Genomic DNA, 18,207 nt, shown 5'->3' with positions numbered 1-18,207 from the left:
CAGGCCTCACAAGACTCGTCTGAAGGTCCCCCGGTACCTCTTCAAAACATTTATTGAAGTATATATGGAGGCTGTTTAGTGCCAAAACTAAGGGGTTTCCTGATCTTTCTTATATCTCTCAGATATAGGACAGACATTTCAGAACAAACTTCCTTTAGATTTTTTTTTTTTGGGGGGGGGGCATCCATCCACCTGACAGGTGTGGCATATCAAGAAGCTGATTAAACAGGATGATCGTTACAAAGGTGTGCCTTGTGCTAGACGCAATAAAAGGCCACTCTAAAATGTGCAATTTTGTGACACAACACAATGCCACAGATGTCTTAAGTCTTGAGGGAGCGCAAAATTGGCATGCTGACTGCAGGAATGTCCACCTGAGCTGTTGCCAGAGAATTTAATGTTCATTTCTCTACCATAAGCCGCATTCAAAGATGTTTAAAATAATTTGGCAGTACTTCCTGTGTAAAGATCATGCTGTTCAATCAGCTTCTTGATATGTCACACCTGTCAGATTAATGTATTATCTTGGCAAAGGAGAAATGTTCACTAACAGGGATGTAAACAAATTTGTGCACAACATTAGAGAGAAAATACTTTTTTTGTACGTATGGAAAATTTCAGGGATCTTTTATTTCAGCTCATGAAACATGGGACCAATACTTTACATGTTTTTGTATTTTTTTTCAGTATATACATACAGTACATACACATACAGTTGAAGTCGGAAGTTTACATACACTTAGGTTGGAGTCATTAAAACTCGTTTTTCAATTACTCCACAAATTTCTTGTTAACAAACTATAGTTTTGGCAAGTCAGTTAGGACATCTACTTTGTGCATGACACAAGTCATTTTTCCAACAGTTGTTTATAGACAGATTATTTCACTTATAATTCACTGTATCACAATTCCAGTGGGTCAGAAGTTTACATACACTTAGTTGACTGTGCCTTTAAACAGCTTGGAAAATTCCAGAAAATGATGTCATGGCTTTAAAATCTTCTGATAGGCTAATTGACATAATTTGAGTCAATTGGAGGTGTACCTGTGGATGTATTTCAAGGCCTACCTTCAAACTCAGTGCCTCTTTGCTTGACATCATGGGAAAATCAAAAGAAATCAGCCAAGACCTCAGAAAGAAAATTGTAGACCTCCACAAGTCTGGTTCATCCTTGGGAACAATTTACAAATGCATGAAGGTACCACGTTCATCTGTACATACAATAGTACGCAAGTATAAACACCATGGGACCACGCAGCCCTCATACCGCTCAGGAAGGAGAGTTTTTGCACTTTGGTGCAAAAAGTGCAAATCAATCCCAGAACAACAGCAAAGGACTTTGTAAAGATACTGGAGGAAACAGGTACAAAAGTATCTATATCCACAGTAAAACAAGTTCTATATCGACATAACCTGAAAGGCCGCTCAGCAAGGAAGAAGCCACTGCTCCAAACCCGCCATAAAAAAGCCAGACTACGGTTTGCAACTGCACATGGGGACAAAGATTGTACTTTTTGGAGAAATGTCCTCTGGCCTGATGAAACAAAAACAGAACTGTTTTTGACTCAGTTACACCAGCTCTGTCAGGAAGAATGGGCCAAAATTCACCCAACTTATTGTGGGAAGCTTGTGGAAGGCTACCCAAAACATTTGACCCAAGTTAAACAATTTAAAGGCAATGCTACCAAATACTAATTGAGTGTATGTAAACTTCTGACCCACTGGGAATGTGATGAAAGAAATATAAACTGAAATAAATCATTCTCTCTACTATTATTCTGACATTTCACATTATTAAAATAAAGTGGTGATCCTAACTGACCTAAAACATGGATTTTTTTACTACGATTAAATGTCAGGAGTTGTGAAAAACTGAGTTTAAATGTAATTGGCTAAGGTGTATGTAAACTTCTGACTTCAACTGTATACAGTGAGTATATATATATACTGTTTATACACACACACACACACACACACATACATACACACACACACTCATTGGCCATTTTATTAGGTACAACCATCTAGTACCGGGTCGGACCCCCTTTGCCTCCAGAACAGCCTGGATTCTTCGGGGCATGGACATGTTGCTCAATTGGTATCAAGGGACCTAACGTATGCCAGGAAAACATTCCCCGTAACACCACCGCCACCACTAGCCTGTACCGTTGACACCAGGCAGGATGGGGCCAGGGACTCATGCTGCTTACGCCAAATCCTGATTGCCATCAACATGACACAACAGGAACCGGGATTCATCAACGAGCTGTTTTCGCCCACAGTACTGCTGCTGACTGAATGTTTTGTGTTTGTTGCACCATTCTCGGTAAACCCTAGACACTGTCGTGTGTGAAAAACCCAGGAGGCCGTTCTCTGAGATATTGGAACCGGCGTGCCTGGCACCGACGATCATACCACGCTCAAAGTCGCTCAGGTCACTTGTTTTGCTCATTCTAACATTTAATCAAACAGTAACGGAATGCCTAGACGCCTGCTTTATTTAGCAAGCCACGGCCAAGGGACTTCGTGAACCAGGTGGTGTACCTAATAAACTGGCCACTGAGTGTATATTGGTAAGGGAATGACATTATCTATCAATTGTCTCACACCTGTCAACCATTACCACAACACATTGATGTGTTCGTGTCTCAGTATTTATGCCTGTGTGTGTGCCTGTGTGTCTGTGTGTGTGTGCCTGTGTGTGTGTGTGTGTGTGTGTGTGTGTGTGTGTGTGTGTGTGTGTGTGTGTGTGTGTGTGTGTGTGTGTGTGTGTGTGTGTGTGTGTGTGTGTCTGTGTGTGTGTGTGTGTGTGTGTGTGTGTGTGTGTGTGCGCACATCCCAACAGCCTCCCATTTATCAGGGACCTCCACACCTCTAAGCCGCTCATATCACGCACATCCCATTAAGATGCTACTGATGAAACAGTCCATTTACACTTCAGACCCTGCAAATTAACCAATTGTCAGCTTATTAAAACAGTAATAGAATTTAATGTGTTCCCCAATTCCCCTTGCTGTTACTGAGATGCTGGAGAATGGCCTTTTGCCTGCAAGGTTAATGGAATCCATATTTTCCATTTAAATTTGTATTTTTTCTAACCTGCAAAAGATGCACAAGTGGTGGTTATTAGTCTGTACTGTAACAAAGCCTCTTTCTTTCTCCCCCCTTCTCTCCCCCCTCCTCTCCCTCCTCTCCCCCCCCCCCCCTCTCCCCTCTTCTCTCCCCCCCCTCTCCCCTCTTCTCTCCCCTCCTTCTCCCCCCCCCCCCTTCTCTCCCCCCTTCTCTCCACCCTCTCTCTCTCTGCTGCAGAAAATCAGCATGAAATGCCGCTATTGTTTCACATTGGCGTGTGGTCAAGGTGGATAAAATTAGACCAGCAAGAAGCAACTAAATTTAGCCTAGGACTCATAAACTCTCTGACAGACAGTGTGTGTGTGATTGAAAAACTTCCAAGACTCCTGAACAGCACGCATTAGGACAAGCAGTGTTTGCACAAATCAAATCAAATGTTATATAGCCAAGAAATCGTTACTTATTGTGCATTTATTCCTCGTGTTTTTATTTTCTATATTTATTTATTTTTTCATTGTTGGGAAAGGCCAGTAAATAAGCATGTCACTGTTAGTCTACACCTGTTGTTCACAAAGCATGTGACAAATACAATTTGATTTGATTTCTGCAAACACTTTACATAGCAGTGTGGTACATCGAGACGGACAGAAGTGAGTGCTTGGTGTGCAGAATCACCGCTCCCAGATCATGAGCAGTCAGGATTGATATGGACAAAATGCCTCCCTGCTGCTTCTCATAATGCATGCAGGACAGGAGTCTGGGAACCCTCTCCTGCTGTCTGTCAGAGGGTCTATGAGTCCTATGCTAAGGTAAATGCCTCCCTGCTGCTTCTCATAATACATGCAGGACAGGAGTCTGGGAACCCTCTCCTGCTGTCTGTCAGAGGGTCTATGAGTCCTATGCTAAGGTAAATGCCTCCCTGCTGCTTCTCATAATGCATGCAGGACAGGAGTCTGGGAACCCTCTCCTGCTGTCTGTCAAAGGGTCTATGAGTCCTATGCTAAGGTAAATGCCTCCCTGCTGCTTCTCATAATACATGCAGGACAGGAGTCTGGGAACCCTCTCCTGCTGTCTGTCAGAGGGTCTATGAGGTAAATGTCTTCTTGCCGGTCTTATTTTAAGAGCCTCGTAAAAATCTGGATGTGCCTCAGTCCCCTTAGCCTTCTCTGAACAGAGGTGACAGATGTAAAGGTAAGACCAACACACACACACACACACACACACACACACACACACACACACACACACACACACACACACACACACACACACACACACACACACACACACACACACACACACACACACACACACACACACACACACACACACACACACACACAGGCGTGTCTTAGGAGCAGGGTTTCCCCAAACTCGGTCCTGGGGCACGTTTTGGTTTTTCCCCTGGCACTGACATTTGACTCAAATAACCAACTCATCATCAAGCTTTGATTATTTGAATCAGCTGTGTAGGGCTAGGGCAAAAGCCAAACCGTGCACGGGGGGGGGGGGTTGCGCGAGGACCGATTTTGGGAAACCTTGTCTTAGAGAACCAATAATAATCCTGAGGCACATTTCAAAATGAGACACATTTTCCCCCCTGCAGTAATGGCAATCATTTTCTGTACTCCGTGACTCCATATGGTATATACGTAAACCCAATCCTGAGAAGCTATTACTCAGAGTCCCCACATGAACCAGTGTGTGGTGTGTATACCTATGATGATCATTACATGGTTGTTGCTATAGATAGTGTAGTGTAGACTATAGATAGTGTAGTGTAGGATATATGTAGTGTAGTGTAGGATATAGGTAGTGTAGTGTAGGCTATAGGTAGTGTAGTGTAGACTATAGATAGTGTAGTGTAGTGTAGGATATAGATAGTGTAGTGTAGACTATAGATAGTGTAGTGTAGACTATAGATAGTGTAGTGTAGGATATATGTAGTGTAGTGTAGGATATAGGTAGTGTAGTGTAGGCTATAGGTAGTGTAGTGTAGGCTATAGGTAGTGTAGGCTATAACTAGTGTAGTGTAGGTTATAGCTAATGCAGTGTAGGCTATAGGTAGTGTAGTGTAGGCTATAGGTAGTGTAGTGTAGGTTATAGCTAATGCAGTGTAGGCTATAGGTAGTGTAGTGTAGGCTATAGGTAGTGTAATGTAGGTTATAGCTAATGCAGTGTAGGCTATAGGTCGTGCAGTGTAGGTTTGCTGAAAATAAACGCAGTTGACAGTGAGAGGACTTTCTTTTTTTGCTGAGTATATATAAATATATATATAAAATGTATATGAGTTCGGGGGCATTTAAAAAAACAAAACAAAGCATTAAACTTCTCACTGAAAGCGTCAGTCATACAAAAGTTATACTTGAACCCAGACTGGTTCTCCAGTAGATTAGTAAGGCTTACCACTTTCCTTTCATCAAGATTAAAAACTCACTTTCCTTTTATCAAGATTAAAAACTCACTTTCCTTTCATCAAGATTAGAAACTCACTTTCCTTTCATCAAGATTAGAAACTCACTTTCCTTTTATCAAGATTAGAAACTCACTTTCCTTTTATCAAGATTAAAAACTCACTTTCCTTTCATCAAGATTAAAAACTCACTTTCCGTTTTTTTGGAACCATGTTCAAAATATCGCCCTTTCTAAAACAAGCCAAACAAAGGCTGGTTGCAATTCCAGTTTCATCCGCCTGAAAAGACAGAACAAATATTACAACAAACATTATGATTAAACTCAAAATATACTAATCGATAATAAACAAATAGTACTGCTGTGGAAAGTCATAGTTAAAACAACAATGTAATAATACTCAAAGTAAAAATATGAATCTTTAACTTACAATTTGTAGATAATATGCGATTAGAAAGGTTCAGAATTGATGAGAAACATCACAGTACAGTTGAAAAATATATGGCACATGGAAATCATAAGATGGAGGTTTACAGAGAATGGTGGGATGTGCTGAGAGCAGCTGAGGGGTGGGTTTAAAAGCCCCTTATGTAAAATAGTTATGACAGAATTGTTTTATATAATGTATATAGGATGTGTTTAAGTACCGTCTATCCAGATGTAATGTACAGTGCATTTGGAAAGTATTCAGACCCCTTGACTTTTCCCACATTTTGTTATGTTACAGCCTTATTCTAAAATGTGTTAAATAAATAAAAATCCTCAGTTTCCACACAATACCCCATAATGACATCACAATACCCCATAATGACAAAGCAACAGGTTTTTCTAAATGTTTGCAAATGTATATAAAACAAAATGTTTAGAAATACCATATTTATATAAGTATTCAGATCCTTTGCTACGAGACTCGAAATTGAGCTCAGGTGCATCCTGTTTCCATTGATCCTCCTTGAGATGTTTCTACGACTTGATAGGAGTCCACCTGTGGTAAATTTAATTGATTGGACATGATTTGGAAAGGCACACACCTGTCTATATAAGGTTCCACAGTTGACAGTGTATGTCAGAGCAAAAACCAAGCCATGAAGTCGAAGGAATTTTCTGTAGAGCACCGAGACAGGATTATGTCGAGGCACAGATCTGGGGAAGGGTACCAACACATTTCTGCATAATTGAAGGTCCCCAAGAACACAGGGGCCTCCATAATTCTTAAATGGAAGACGCTTGGAACCACCAAGACTCTTCCTAGAGCTGGCCACCCGGCCAAACTAAGTATTCGGGGGAGAAGGGCCTTGGTCAGGGAGGTAACCAAGACCCCTATGGTTACTCTGACAGAGCTCTAGAGTTCCTCTGTGGAGATGGGAGAACCTTCCAGAAGAACAACCATCTCTGCAGCACTCCACCAATCTACACTCCATCAACCAAACCACTCCTCAGTCAAAGGCACATGACAGCCCGCTTGGAGTTTGCCAAAAGGCACCTAAAGGACTTACAGACCATGAGAAACAAGATTCTCTGGTCTGATGAAACCAAAATTGAACTCTTTGGCCTGAATGCCAAGCATCACGTCTGGAAGAAACCTGGCACCATCCCTACGGTGAAGCATGGTGGTGGCAGCATCATGCTGTGGGGATGTTTTCAGCGACAGGGACCGGGAGACTAGTCAGGATCGAGGGAAAGATGAACGGAGCAAAGGACAGAGAGATCCTTGATGAAAACCTGCTCCAGAGCGCTCAGGACCTCAGACTGGGGCGAAGGTTCACCTTCCAACAGGACAACGACCCTAAGCACACAGCCAAGACAACACAGGAGTGGCTTTGGGACAAGTCTCTGAATGTCAGAGCCCAGACTTGAACCCGGTTGAACATCTCTGGAGAGACCTGAAAATAGCTGTGCAGCGACGATCCCTATCCAACCTGACAGAGCTTGAGAGGATCTGCAGAGAAAAATGGGAGAAACTCCCCGAATACAGGTGTGCCAAGCTTGTAGAGTCATACCCAAGAAGACTCTAGGCTGTAATCGCTGCCAAAGGTACTTCAACAAAGTACTGAGTAAAGGGTCTGAATACTTACGTAAATGTGATATTTTTGTTTGTTTATTTAAAAAAAAAAAAATGCTAAAAAACTGTTTTTGTTTTGTCATTATGGGGTATTGTGTGTAGATTGATGAAGAAAAACAACTATTTAATCAATTTTAGAATAAGGCTGTAACCTAACAAAATGGGTGTGTGAATACTTTCCGTAGGCACTGTACACTATCGTAGGAGGAGAATCATGTCATTAATATCCAAATATATTGTTACAAGTGTTAATTTGATCTTCACAGGCTCGGCAATTTAATTCTCCCCTCCTGTAAATATTCATATCTCATACTGCGTTATTCCAACACGATCAATGCGCTCCGTCTCCAATACCAGCAGATCTTTGATCAGCCAGACTTAGCAGGGACTGTGTTCTTTAACAATTAAATGAAGTAGAAAGAGAAGGACAAACAGCGGGGAAGGACAGAAGAAAGAGATTTAAAGAAGAGAGAAGCGCGAGAATATGGAATCACTCGACAGACTAAAAAGACCACCAACAAGACAACGCCTGAAATATGAGCGGCAATATTTTGATGTAAATTGCAATTTAGCTTAATTCAAAATGTTTGGACACACAGTATGTTGTAGTAAGAGCCCTCAATACATTAGGCCTGTGTGTGTGTGTTGAAACGGTGGGCCCGTTCAACAGTAATGGAGGGAAAGGCGATTTGAGCTTTGATTGAGCATGGCCATTTGTCTTCCTGCCAGCGCTTAAGCAAAGATTGGTTAACCTTTACAGGAAACTAAAAGGAAAATAGACAGGCAGAGAACGAGGAGGATAAAAGACCTGACAGGTCTCAAACCGGGAAAAAATAGCCAAGGCGGAGGAGCAAATCTGACTGGTAGAGTAAATACAGCAAGGCTCCTCTCCCCTATGTAACTGGTAGAGTAAATACAGCAAGGCTCCTCTCCCCTATGTAACTGGTAGAGTAAATACAGCAAGACTCCTCTCCTCTACTATGTAACTGGTAGAGTAAATACAGCAAGGCTCCTCTCCTCTATGTAACTGGTAGAGTAAATACAGCAAGGCTCCTCTCCCCTATGTAACTGGTAGAGTAAATACAGCAAGGCTCCTCTCCCCTATGTAACTGGTAGAGTAAATACAGCAAGGCTCCTCTCCCCTATGTAACTGGTAGAGTAAATACAGCAAGGCTCCTCTCCCCTATGTAACTGGTAGAGTAAATACAGCAAGGCTCCTCTCCCCTATGTAACTGGTAGAGTAAATACAGCAAGGCTCCTCTCCCCTATGTAACTGGTAGAGTAAATACAGCAAGACTCCTCTCCCCTGTGTAACTGGTAGAGTAAATACAGCAAGGCTCCTCTCCCCTATGTAACTGGTAGAGTAAATACAGCAAGGCTCCTCTCCCCTATGTAACTGGTAGAGTAAATACAGCAAGGCTCCTCTCCCCTATGTAACTGGTAGAGTAAATACAGCAAGGCTCCTCTCCCCTATGTAACTGGTAGAGTAAATACAGCAAGGCTCCTCTCTACTGTGTAACTGGTAGAGTAAATACAGCAAGGCTCCTCTCCCCTATGTAACTGGTAGAGTAAATACAGCAAGGCTCCTCTCCTCTACTGTGTAACTGGTAGAGTAAATACAGCAAGGCTCCTCTCTACTGTGTAACTGGTAGAGTAAATACAGCAAGGCTCCTCTCTACTGTGTAACTGGTAGAGTAAATACAGCAAGGCTCCTCTCCCCTATGTAACTGGTAGAGTAAATACAGCAAGGCTCCTCTCCCCTATGTAACTGGTAGAGTAAATACAGCAAGGCTCCTCTCTACTGTGTAACTGGTAGAGTAAATACAGCAAGGCTCCTCTCCTCTACTATGTAACTGGTAGAGTAAATACAGCAAGGCTCCTCTCCTCTACTGTGTAACTGGTAGAGTAAATACAGCAAGGCTCCTCTCCTCTATGTAACTGGTAGAGTAAATACAGCAAGGCTCCTCTCCTCTACTATGTAACTGGTAGAGTAAATACAGCAAGGCTCCTCTCCTCTACTATGTAACTGGTAGAGTAAATACAGCAAGGCTCCTCTCCTCTATGTAACTGGTAGAGTAAATACAGCAAGGCTCCTCTCTACTGTGTAACTGGTAGAGTAAATACAGCAAGGCTCCTCTACTGTGTAACTGGTAGAGTAAATACAGCAAGGCTCCTCTCCCCTACTGTGTAACTGGTATAGTAAATACAGCAAGGCTCCTCTCCCCTATGTAACTGGTAGAGTAAATACAGCAAGGCTCCTCTCTACTGTGTAACTGGTAGAGTAAATACAGCAAGGCTCCTCTCCTCTACTGTGTAACTGGTAGAGTAAATACAGCAAGGCTCCTCTCCTCTACTGTGTAACTGGTAGAGTAAATACAGCAAGACTCCTCTCCCCTATGTAACTGGTAGAGTAAATACAGCAAGGCTCCTCTCCTCTACTGTGTAACTGGTAGAGTAAATACAGCAAGGCTCCTCTCCCCTATGTAACTGGTAGAGTAAATACAGCAAGGCTCCTCTCCTCTACTGTGTAACTGGTAGAGTAAATACAGCAAGGCTCCTCTCCTCTACTGTGTAACTGGTAGAGTAAATACAGCAAGGCTCCTCTCCTCTACTGTGTAACTGGTAGAGTAAATACAGCAAGGCTCCTCTCCTCTACTGTGTAACTGGTAGAGTAAATACAGCAAGGCTCCTCTCCCCTATGTAACTGGTAGAGTAAATACAGCAAGGCTCCTCTCCTCTACTGTGTAACTGGTAGAGTAAATACAGCAAGGCTCCTCTCTACTGTGTAACTGGTAGAGTAAATACAGCAAGGCTCCTCTCCTCTACTGTGTAACTGGTAGAGTAAATACAGCAAGGCTCCTCTCCTCTACTGTGTAACTGGTAGAGTAAATACAGCAAGGCTCCTCTCCCCTGTGTAACTGGTAGAGTAAATACAGCAAGGCTCCTCTCTACTGTGTAACTGGTAGAGTAAATACAGCAAGGCTCCTCTCTACTGTGTAACTGGTAGAGTAAATACAGCAAGGCTCCTCTCCCCTACTATGTAACTGGTAGAGTAAATACAGCAAGGCTCCTCTCCCCTATGTAACTGGTAGAGTAAATACAGCAAGGCTCCTCTCCCCTATGTAACTGGTAGAGTAAATACAGCAAGACTCCTCTCCCCTGTGTAACTGGTAGAGTAAATACAGCAAGGCTCCTCTCCCCTATGTAACTGGTAGAGTAAATACAGCAAGGCTCCTCTCCCCTATGTAACTGGTAGAGTAAATACAGCAAGGCTCCTCTCCCCTATGTAACTGGTAGAGTAAATACAGCAAGACTCCTCTCCCCTATGTAACTGGTAGAGTAAATACAGCAAGGCTCCTCTCTACTGTGTAACTGGTAGAGTAAATACAGCAAGGCTCCTCTCCCCTATGTAACTGGTAGAGTAAATACAGCAAGGCTCCTCTCCTCTACTGTGTAACTGGTAGAGTAAATACAGCAAGGCTCCTCTCTACTGTGTAACTGGTAGAGTAAATACAGCAAGGCTCCTCTCTACTGTGTAACTGGTAGAGTAAATACAGCAAGGCTCCTCTCCCCTATGTAACTGGTAGAGTAAATACAGCAAGGCTCCTCTCCCCTATGTAACTGGTAGAGTAAATACAGCAAGGCTCCTCTCTACTGTGTAACTGGTAGAGTAAATACAGCAAGGCTCCTCTCCTCTACTGTGTAACTGGTAGAGTAAATACAGCAAGGCTCCTCTCCTCTACTGTGTAACTGGTAGAGTAAATACAGCAAGGCTCCTCTCCTCTATGTAACTGGTAGAGTAAATACAGCAAGGCTCCTCTCCTCTACTATGTAACTGGTAGAGTAAATACAGCAAGGCTCCTCTCCTCTACTATGTAACTGGTAGAGTAAATACAGCAAGGCTCCTCTCCTCTATGTAACTGGTAGAGTAAATACAGCAAGGCTCCTCTCTACTGTGTAACTGGTAGAGTAAATACAGCAAGGCTCCTCTCTACTGTGTAACTGGTAGAGTAAATACAGCAAGGCTCCTCTCCCCTACTGTGTAACTGGTATAGTAAATACAGCAAGGCTCCTCTCCCCTATGTAACTGGTAGAGTAAATACAGCAAGGCTCCTCTCTACTGTGTAACTGGTAGAGTAAATACAGCAAGGCTCCTCTCCTCTACTGTGTAACTGGTAGAGTAAATACAGCAAGGCTCCTCTCCTCTACTGTGTAACTGGTAGAGTAAATACAGCAAGGCTCCTCTCCCCTATGTAACTGGTAGAGTAAATACAGCAAGGCTCCTCTCCTCTACTGTGTAACTGGTAGAGTAAATACAGCAAGGCTCCTCTCCCCTATGTAACTGGTAGAGTAAATACAGCAAGGCTCCTCTCCTCTACTGTGTAACTGGTAGAGTAAATACAGCAAGGCTCCTCTCCTCTACTGTGTAACTGGTAGAGTAAATACAGCAAGGCTCCTCTCCTCTACTGTGTAACTGGTAGAGTAAATACAGCAAGGCTCCTCTCCTCTACTGTGTAACTGGTAGAGTAAATACAGCAAGGCTCCTCTCCCCTATGTAACTGGTAGAGTAAATACAGCAAGGCTCCTCTCCTCTACTGTGTAACTGGTAGAGTAAATACAGCAAGGCTCCTCTCTACTGTGTAACTGGTAGAGTAAATACAGCAAGGCTCCTCTCCTCTACTGTGTAACTGGTAGAGTAAATACAGCAAGGCTCCTCTCCTCTACTGTGTAACTGGTAGAGTAAATACAGCAAGGCTCCTCTCCTCTATGTAACTGGTAGAGTAAATACAGCAAGGCTCCTCTCTACTGTGTAACTGGTAGAGTAAATACAGCAAGGCTCCTCTCTACTGTGTAACTGGTAGAGTAAATACAGCAAGGCTCCTCTCCCCTACTGTGTAACTGGTATAGTAAATACAGCAAGGCTCCTCTCCCCTATGTAACTGGTAGAGTAAATACAGCAAGGCTCCTCTCCCCTATGTAACTGGTAGAGTAAATACAGCAAGGCTCCTCTCCCCTATGTAACTGGTAGAGTAAATACAGCAAGGCTCCTCTCCCCTGTGTAACTGGTAGAGTAAATACAGCAAGGCTCCTCTCTACTGTGTAACTGGTAGAGTAAATACAGCAAGGCTCCTCTCCTCTACTGTGTAACTGGTAGAGTAAATACAGCAAGGCTCCTCTCCTCTACTGTGTAACTGGTAGAGTAAATACAGCAAGGCTCCTCTCCTCTACTGTGTAACTGGTAGAGTAAATACAGCAAGGCTCCTCTCCCCTATGTAACTGGTAGAGTAAATACAGCAAGGCTCCTCTCCCCTGTGTAACTGGTAGAGTAAATACAGCAAGGCTCCTCTCTACTGTGTAACTGGTAGAGTAAATACAGCAAGGCTCCTCTCCTCTACTGTGTAACTGGTAGAGTAAATACAGCAAGGCTCCTCTCCTCTACTGTGTAACTGGTAGAGTAAATACAGCAAGGCTCCTCTCCTCTACTGTGTAACTGGTAGAGTAAATACAGCAAGGCTCCTCTCCCCTATGTAACTGGTAGAGTAAATACAGCAAGGCTCCTCTCCCCTATGTAACTGGTAGAGTAAATACAGCAAGGCACCTCTCCTCTACTGTGTAACTGGTAGAGTAAATACAGCAAGGCTCCTCTCCCCTATGTAACTGGTAGAGTAAATACAGCAAGGCTCCTCTCCTCTACTATGTAACTGGTAGAGTAAATACAGCAAGGCTCCTCTCCTCTACTGTGTAACTGGTAGAGTAAATACAGCAAGGCTCCTCTCTACTGTGTAACTGGTAGAGTAAATACAGCAAGGCTCCTCTCCTCTACTGTGTAACTGGTAGAGTAAATACAGCAAGGCTCCTCTCCCCTGTGTAACTGGTAGAGTAAATACAGCAAGGCTCCTCTCCTCTACTTTGTAACTGGTAGAGTAAATACAGCAAGGCTCCTCTCCTCTACTGTGTAACTGGTAGAGTAAATACAGCAAGGCTCCTCTCCCCTATGTAACTGGTAGAGTAAATACAGCAAGGCTCCTCTCCTCTACTATGTAACTGGTAGAGTAAATACAGCAAGGCTCCTCTCTACTGTGTAACTGGTAGAGTAAATACAGCAAGGCTCCTCTCCTCTACTATGTAACTGGTAGAGTAAATACAGCAAGGCTCCTCTCCCCTATGTAACTGGTAGAGTAAATACAGCAAGGCTCCTCTCCCCTATGTAACTGGTAGAGTAAATACAGCAAGGCTCCTCTCCTCTACTATGTAACTGGTAGAGTAAATACAGCAAGGCTCCTCTCCTCTACTATGTAACTGGTAGAGTAAATACAGCAAGGCTCCTCTCTACTATGTAACTGGTAGAGTAAATACAGCAAGGCTCCTCTCTACTGTGTAACTGGTAGAGTAAATACAGCAAGGCTCCTCTCCTCTACTGTGTAACTGGTAGAGTAAATACAGCAATGCTCCTCTCCCCTATGTAACTGGTAGAGTAAATACAGCAAGGCTCCTCTCCTCTACTGTGTAACTGGTAGAGTAAATACAGCAAGGCTCCTCTCCCCTGTGTAACTGGTAGAGTAAATACAGCAAGGCTCCTCTCTACTGTGTAACTGGTAGAGTAAATACAGCAAGGCTCCTCTCCCCTATGTAACTGGTAGAGTAAATACAGCAAGGCTCCTCTCCCCAATGTAACTGGTAGAGTAAATACAGCAAGGCTCCTCTCTACTGTGTAACTGGTAGAGTAAATACAGCAAGGCTCCTCTCCCCTATGTAACTGGTAGAGTAAATACAGCAAGGCTCCTCTCCCCAATGTAACTGGTAGAGTAAATACAGCAAGGCTCCTCTCCCCTATGTAACTGGTAGAGTAAATACAGCAAGGCTCCTCTCCCCTATGTAACTGGTAGAGTAAATACAGCAAGGCTCCTCTCCTCTACTGTGCAACTGGTAAAGTAAATACAGCAAGGCTCCTCTCCCCTATGTAACTGGTAGAGTAAATACAGCAAGGCTCCTCTCCTCTACTGTGTAACTGGTAGAGTAAATACAGCAAGGCTCCTCTCTACTGTGTAACTGGTAGAGTAAATACAGCAAGGCTCCTCTCCTCTACTGTGTAACTGGTAGAGTAAATACAGCAAGGCTCCTCTCCTCTACTATGTAACTGGTAGAGTAAATACAGCAAGGCTCCTCTCCCCTATGTAACTGGTAGAGTAAATACAGCAAGGCTCCTCTCCTCTACTGTGTAACTGGTAGAGTAAATACAGCAAGGCTCCTCTCCTCTACTGTGTAACTGGTAGAGTAAATACAGCAAGGCTCCTCTCCCCTATGTAACTGGTAGAGTAAATACAGCAAGGCTCCTCTCCTCTACTGTGTAACTGGTAGAGTAAATACAGCAAGGCTCCTCTCTACTGTGTAACTGGTAGAGTAAATACAGCAAGGCTCCTCTCCCCTATGTAACTGGTAGAGTAAATACAGCAAGGCTCCTCTCTACTGTGTAACTGGTAGAGTAAATACAGCAAGGCTCCTCTCCTCTACTGTGTAACTGGTAGAGTAAATACAGCAAGGCTCCTCTCTACTGTGTAACTGGTAGAGTAAATACAGCAAGGCTCCTCTCCCCTGTGTAACTGGTAGAGTAAATACAGCAAGGCTCCTCTCCTCTACTTTGTAACTGGTAGAGTAAATACAGCAAGGCTCCTCTCCTCTACTGTGTAACTGGTAGAGTAAATACAGCAAGGCTCCTCTCCCCTATGTAACTGGTAGAGTAAATACAGCAAGGCTCCTCTCCTCTACTATGTAACTGGTAGAGTAAATACAGCAAGGCTCCTCTCTACTGTGTAACTGGTAGAGTAAATACAGCAAGGCTCCTCTCCTCTACTGTGTAACTGGTAGAGTAAATACAGCAAGGCTCCTCTCCCCTATGTAACTGGTAGAGTAAATACAGCAAGGCTCCTCTCCCCTATGTAACTGGTAGAGTAAATACAGCAAGGCTCCTCTCCTCTACTATGTAACTGGTAGAGTAAATACAGCAAGGCTCCTCTCCTCTACTATGTAACTGGTAGAGTAAATACAGCAAGGCTCCTCTCTACTGTGTAACTGGTAGAGTAAATACAGAAAGGCTCCTCTCTACTGTGTAACTGGTAGAGTAAATACAGCAAGGCTCCTCTCCTCTACTGTGTAACTGGTAGAGTAAATACAGCAAGGCTCCTCTCCCCTATGTAACTGGTAGAGTAAATACAGCAAGGCTCCTCTCCTCTACTGTGTAACTGGTAGAGTAAATACAGCAAGGCTCCTCTCCCCTGTGTAACTGGTAGAGTAAATACAGCAAGGCTCCTCTCTACTGTGTAACTGGTAGAGTAAATACAGCAAGGCTCCTCTCCCCAATGTAACTGGTAGAGTAAATACAGCAAGGCTCCTCTCCCCTATGTAACTGGTAGAGTAAATACAGCAAGGCTCCTCTCTACTGTGTAACTGGTAGAGTAAATACAGCAAGGCTCCTCTCCCCTATGTAACTGGTAGAGTAAATACAGCAAGGCTCCTCTCCCCAATGTAACTGGTAGAGTAAATACAGCAAGGCTCCTCTCCCCTATGTAACTGGTAGAGTAAATACAGCAAGGCTCCTCTCCCCTATGTAACTGGTAGAGTAAATACAGCAAGGCTCCTCTCCTCTACTGTGCAACTGGTAAAGTAAATACAGCAAGGCTCCTCTCCCCTATGTAACTGGTAGAGTAAATACAGCAAGGCTCCTCTCCTCTACTGTGTAACTGGTAGAGTAAATACAGCAAGGCTCCTCTCCTCTACTATGTAACTGGTAGAGTAAATACAGCAAGGCTCCTCTCCCCTATGTAACTGGTAGAGTAAATACAGCAAGGCTCCTCTCCTCTACTGTGTAACTGGTAGAGTAAATACAGCAAGGCTCCTCTCCTCTACTGTGTAACTGGTAGAGTAAATACAGCAAGGCTCCTCTCCCCTATGTAACTGGTAGAGTAAATACAGCAAGGCTCCTCTCCTCTACTGTGTAACTGGTAGAGTAAATACAGCAAGGCTCCTTACCTCTACTGTGTAACTGGTAGAGTAAATACAGCAAGGCTCCTCTCCCCTATGTAACTGGTAGAGTAAATACAGCAAGGCTCCTCTCTACTGTGTAACTGGTAGAGTAAATACAGCAAGGCTCCTCTCCTCTACTGTGTAACTGGTAGAGTAAATACAGCAAGGCTCCTCTCTACTGTGTAACTGGTAGAGTAAATATAGCAAGGCTCCTCTCCTCTACTGTGTAACTGGTAGAGTAAATACAGCAAGGCTCCTCTCCCCTATGTAACTGGTAGAGTAAATACAGCAAGGCTCCTCTCCTCTACTGTGTAACTGGTAGAGTAAATACAGCAAGGCTCCTCTCCACTATGTAACTGGTAGAGTAAATACAGCAAGGCTCCTCTCCTCTACTATGTAACTGGTAGAGTAAATACAGCAAGGCTCCTCTCTACTGTGTAACTGGTAGAGTAAATACAGCAAGGCTCCTCTCCCCTATGTAACTGGTAGAGTAAATACAGCAAGGCTCCTCTCCTCTACTGTGTAACTGGTAGAGTAAATACAGCAAGGCTCCTTACCTCTACTGTGTAACTGGTAGAGTAAATACAGCAAGGCTCCTCACCTCTACTGTGTAACTGGTAGAGTAAATATAGCAAGGCTCCTCACCTCTACTGTGTAACTGGTAGAGTAAATACAGCAAGGCTCCTCTCCCCTATGTAACTGGTAGAGTAAATACAGCAAGGCTCCTCTCCCCTATGTAACTGGTAGAGTAAATACAGCAAGGCTCCTCTCCCCTATGTAACTGGTAGAGTAAATACAGCAAGGCTCCTCTCCCCTATGTAACTGGTAGAGTAAATACAGCAAGGCTCCTCTCCCCTATGTAACTGGTAGAGTAAATACAGCAAGGCTCCTCTCCTCTACTGTGTAACTGGTAGAGTAAATACAGCAAGGCTCCTCTCCCCTATGTAACTGGTAGAGTAAATACAGCAAGGCTCCTCACCTCTAGTGTGTAACTGGTAGAGTAAATACAGCAAGGCTCCTCTCCTCTACTGTGTAACTGGTAGAGTAAATACAGCAAGGCTCCTCACCTCTACTGTGTAACTGGTAGAGTAAATACAGTTGGTAAAATCTGTCAGTTAACCCCTAAAACAACTGCTCCCCCGCCCCTCTCGGATTCAGAGGTTGGGTTAAATGCGGAAGACACATTTCCGTTGAATGAATTCAGTTGACTGTTGGGCGGAACATAGTGTAAAAGGTGATTGGTTTGTCTGTGCAGATTAAGATAGCCCGAGGTTGATAGCATGAGGACTCAACCGTATACCTGCGTTCTGTCACACTATAATGTGCTCCTTCCGGCAAGGTTCCACACAGCTGACTTCCTGCAGATAGTAAACCCACAAGATGTCTCACATGCTGCGGTCGTACCTAAACGGATCTTAGCTATACGCCCAGTCTTATGACTAAGTCCCACAAAGACAAGTTTATATCAGGTTAGATAAAACACTAGCATATAACAAGAGATGCTTCTTTAAGCAGTAAAACACGGGATAGCATGACTAATTAGGTCATTTTTCCACGACAAAATGCATCCTACAGGGATGATTTCAGATAGTTTCTGGGTTTGGGTGTTTTCCTTTAACATGCACAGTTTAAGCTACTC

The 18,207-nt window shown here is 43.6% G+C and overlaps 1 protein-coding gene across 2 annotated transcripts in view; it reads right to left on the bottom strand.

The window, feature by feature from the left end:
- The window catches only part of LOC120056421 (teneurin-2-like), a 375,571-nt gene that overhangs the window by 221,459 nt on the left and 135,905 nt on the right, over window positions 1-18,207 (bottom strand). The gene's annotated exons all lie outside the window — the stretch shown is intronic.

The sequence above is a fragment of the Salvelinus namaycush genome, chromosome 12 (assembly GCF_016432855.1).
Source record: "Salvelinus namaycush isolate Seneca chromosome 12, SaNama_1.0, whole genome shotgun sequence".
Lineage (NCBI taxonomy): Eukaryota > Metazoa > Chordata > Actinopteri > Salmoniformes > Salmonidae > Salvelinus > Salvelinus namaycush.
Note: the sequence above shows the minus strand (reverse complement) of the source record. Positions and strands in the feature narration are given on the sequence as shown.